This window comes from Ailuropoda melanoleuca, chromosome 7, assembly GCF_002007445.2.
Source record: "Ailuropoda melanoleuca isolate Jingjing chromosome 7, ASM200744v2, whole genome shotgun sequence".
Taxonomy (NCBI): Eukaryota; Metazoa; Chordata; class Mammalia; order Carnivora; family Ursidae; genus Ailuropoda; species Ailuropoda melanoleuca.
The window spans coordinates 64346209-64351104 of NC_048224.1; positions in this window are offsets into that span (position 1 = coordinate 64346209).

Consider the following 4896-nt stretch of genomic DNA (forward strand, 5'->3'; position numbering starts at 1 on the left):
CAGTCAAAACTAGAGGCTCTGACGGCCAGGGTCACCGAGGCAGAGGAACGCGTTAGCGAATTGGAGGATGGGTTAGTAGAAGAAAAAACGAAAATAGAAGCTGGTCTTAAAAAAATCCACGCCCACGAATGTAGATTACGGGAGATTACTGACTCTATGAAACGATCCAATGTCAGAATCATCGGCATCCCTGAAGGGGTGGAGAAAAACAGAGGTCTAGAAGAGATATTTGAACAAATTGTAGCTGAAAACTTCCCTAATCTAGCAAGGGAAACAAGCATTCGTGTCCAAGAGGCAGAGAGGACCCCATCCAAGCTCAACCAGGACAAACCTACGCCACGGCATGTCATAGTGCAATTCGCAAATATTAGATCCAAGGATACAGTATTGAAAGCGGCCAGGGCAAAGAAATTTCTCACGTACCAAGGCAAAGGTATCAGGATTACGTCAGACCTGTCTACAGAGACCTGGAATGAGAGAAAGGCTTGGGGGGGCATTTTTAAAGCTCTTTCAGAGAAAAACATGCAGCCAAGGATCCTTTATCCAGCAAAGCTGTCATTCAGAATTGATGGAGAAATAAAGACGTTCCAAAATCGCCAATCATTAACCAATTTCGTAACCACGAAACCAGCCCTACAGGAGATATTAAGGGGGGCTCTATAAAGGTAAAAAGGCCCCAAGAGTGATACAGAGCAGCAAGTCACAACCGATACAAAGACTTTAAAGAGAAATGGCATCATTAAAATCATATCTGTCAATAATCTCTATCAATCTAAATGGCTTAAACTCTCCCATAAAACGCCACAGGGTTGCAGATTGGATAAAAAGACATGACCCATCCATTTGCTGTCTACAAGAGACTCATTTTGAACCCAAAGATGCATTCAGACTTAGAGTAAGGGGATGGAGTACCATCTTCCACGCAAATGGACCTCAAAAGAAAGCTGGAGTAGCAATTCTCATATCAGATAGACTGGATTTTAAACTAGAGGCCATAGAGAGAGATACAGAAGGGCACTATATTATTCTTAAAGGAAGTATTCAACAAGTGGATATGACAATTATTAATATATATGCCCCCAACAGGGGAGCAGCAAGATACACAAGCCAACTCTTAACCAAAATAAAGAGACATATAGATAAGAACACAGTAATAGTAGGGGACCTCAACACCCCACTATCAGAAATAGACAGAACACCCTGGCAAAAACTAAGCAAAGAATCAAAGGCTTTGAATGCCATACTCGACGAGTTGGACCTCATAGATATATATAGAACACTACACCCCAGAACCAAAGAATACTCATTCTATTCAAATGCCCATGGAACATTCTCAAGAATAGATCATGCTCTGGGACACAAAACAGGTCTCAGCCAATACCAAAAGATTGAAATTATCCCCTGCATATTCTCAGACCACAACGCTCTGAAATTGGAACTCAACCACAAGGAAAAACCTGGAAGAAACTCAAACACTTGGAGGCTAAGAACCATCCTGCTCAAGAATGACTCGATAAACCAGGAAATCAAAAAACAAATTAAACAATTTATGGAGACCAACGAGAATGAATACACAACGGTCCAAAACCTATGGGATACTGCAAAGGCAGTCCTAAGGGGGAAATACATAGCCATCCAAGCCTCACTCAAAAGAATAGAAAAATCTAAAATGCAGTTTCTATATTCTCACCTCAAGAAACTGGAACAGCAACAGAGGGACAGGCCTAACCCACTGACAAGGAAGGAGTTGACCAAGATTAGAGCAGAAATCAATGAATTAGAGACCAGAACCACAGTAGAGCAGATCAACAGGACTAGAAGCTGGTTCTTTGAGAGAATCCATAAAATTGATAGACCACTGGCAAAACTTGTCCAAAAACAAAGAGAAAGGACTGAGATTATTAAAATTATGACTGAAAAGGGAGAGGTCACGACCAGCACCATTGAAATTGCAAGGATTATTAGAAACTTTTATCAACAGCTATATGCCAAAAAACTAAACAATCTGGAAGAGATGGAGGCCTTCCTGGAAACCTATAAACTACCAAGACTGAAACAGGAAGAAATAGATTTCTTAAATAGGCCAATTAACTATGAAGAAATTGAGTCAGTGATAAACAACCTTCCAAATAATAAAACTCCAGGCCCAGACGGTTTTCCTGGGGAATTCTACCAAACATTCAAAGAAGAAATAATACCTATTCTCCTAAAGCTATTTCAAAAAATAGAAACAGAAGGAAAGCTACCAAACTCATTCTATGAGGCTAATATTACCTTGATCCCCAAACCAGGCAAAGACCCCCTCAAAAAGGAGAATTACAGACCGATTTCTCTAATGAATATGGATGCCAAAATCCTCAACAAGATCCTTGCTAATAGAATCCAACAGTACATTAAAAGGATTATCCATCATGACCAAGTGGGATTCATACCTGGGATGCAAGCATGGTTCAACACTCGCAAATCAATCAATGTGATACATCATATCAACAAGAAAAGACTCAAGAACCATATGATCCTCTCAATTGATGCAGAAAAAGCATTTGACAAAATACAGCATCCTTTCCTGATTAAAACCCTTCAGAGTGTAGGAATAGAGGGTACATTTCTCAATCTCATAAAAGCCATCTATGAAAAGCCTACTGCAAGCATTATTCTCAATGGGGAAAAGCTGGAAGCCTTTCCCTTAAGATCAGGAACACGACAAGGATGCCCACTCTCGCCACTATTATTCAACATAGTACTAGAAGTCCTTGCAACAGCAATCAGAAGACAAAAAGGGATCAAAGGTATCCAAATCGGCAAAGAAGAAGTCAAACTGTCTCTCTTTGCAGATGACATGATACTCTATATGGAAAACCCAAAGGAATCCACTCCCAAACTATTAGAAGTTATAGAACAATTCAGTAAGGTGGCAGGATACAAAATCAATGCCCAGAAATCAGTTGCATTTCTATACACGAATAACGAGACTGAAGAAAGAGAAATTAGGGAATCCATCCCATTTACAATAACACCAAAAACCATGCGTTACCTTGGAATTAACTTAACCAGAGACGTAAAGGACCTATATGCTAGAAACTATAGATCACTTTTGAAAGATATTGAGGAAGACATAAAAAGATGGAAAAATATTCCATGCTCATGGATTGGAAGAATTAACATAGTTAAAATGTCCATACTACCCAGAGCAATCTACACTTTCAATGCTATCCCGATCAAAATACCGAGGACATTTTTCAAAGAACTGGAACAAATAGTCCTTAAATTTGTATGGAACCAGAAAAGGCCCCGAATCTCCAAGGAACTGTTGAAAAGGAAAAACAAAGCTGGGGGCATCACAATGCCGGATTTCGAGCTGTACTACAAAGCTGTGATCACAAAGACAGCATGGTACTGGCACAAAAACAGACACATCGACCAATGGAACAGAATAGAGAACCCAGAAATGGACCCTCGGCTCTTTGGGCAACTAATCTTTGATAAAGCAGGAAAAAACATCCGGTGGAAAAAAGACAGTCTCTTCAATAAATGGTGCTGGGAAAATTGGACAGCTACATGCAAAAGAATGAAACTTGACCACTCTCTCACACCATACACAAAAATAAACTCCAAATGGATGAAAGACCTCAATGTGAGACAGGAATCCATCAAAATTCTAGAGGAGAACATAGGCAACAACTTCTATGACATCGGCCAGAGCAACCTTTTTCACGACACATCTCCAAAGGCAAGAGAAATAAAAGATAAAATGAACTTATGGGACTTTATCAGGATAAAGAGCTTCTGCACAGCCAAGGAAACAGTCAAAAAAACTAAGAGACAGCCCACGGAATGGGAGAATATATTTGCAAAGGACACCACAGATAAAGGACTGGTATCCAAGATCTACAAAGAACTTCTCAAACTCAATACACGAGAAACAAATAAACAAATCATAAAATGGGCAGAAGATATGAACAGACACTTTTCCAATGAAGACATACAAATGGCTAACAGACACATGAAAAAATGTTCAAAATCATTAGCCATCAGGGAAATTCAAATCAAAACCACACTGAGATACCACCTTACGCCAGTTAGAATGGCAAAGATAGACAAGGCAAGAAACAACAATTGTTGGAGAGGATGTGGAGAAAGGGGATCCCTCCTACATTGTTGGTGGGAATGCAAGTTGGTACAGCCACTCTGGAAAACAGTGTGGAGGTCCCTTAAAAAGTTAAAAATTGAACTACCCTATGACCCAGCCATTGCACTACTGGGTGTTTACCCCAAAGATACAGACGTAGTAAAGAGAAGGGCCATATGCACCCCAATGTTCATAGCTGCATTGTCCACAATAGCCAAATCATGGAAGGAGCCGAGATGCCCTTCAACAGATGACTGGATTAAGAAGCTGTGGTCCATATATACAATGGAATATTACTCAGCTATCAGAAAGAACGAATTCTCAACATTTGCTGCAACATGGACGGCACTGGAGGAGATAATGCTAAGTGAAATAAGTCAAGCAGAGAAAGACAATTATCATATGATTTCTCTCATCTATGGAACATAAGAACTAGGAGGATCGGTAGGGGAAGAAAGGGATAAAGAAAAGGGGGGTAATCAGAGGGGGGAATGAAACATGAGAGACTATGGACTGTGAGAGGCAAACTGAGGACTTCAGAGGGGAGGGGGTGGGGGAAGGGGATAGCCTGGTGATGGGTAGTAGGGAGGGCACGTATTGCATGGTGCACTGGGTGTTATACGCAACTAATGAAGCATCAAACTTTACATCGGAATCTGGGGATGTACTGTATGGTGATTAACACAATATAATAAAATAAAATTAAAAAAAATAAAAAAATAAAAATGTATTCTAACAATTAACATAATATAATAAAAAAAAAAAAA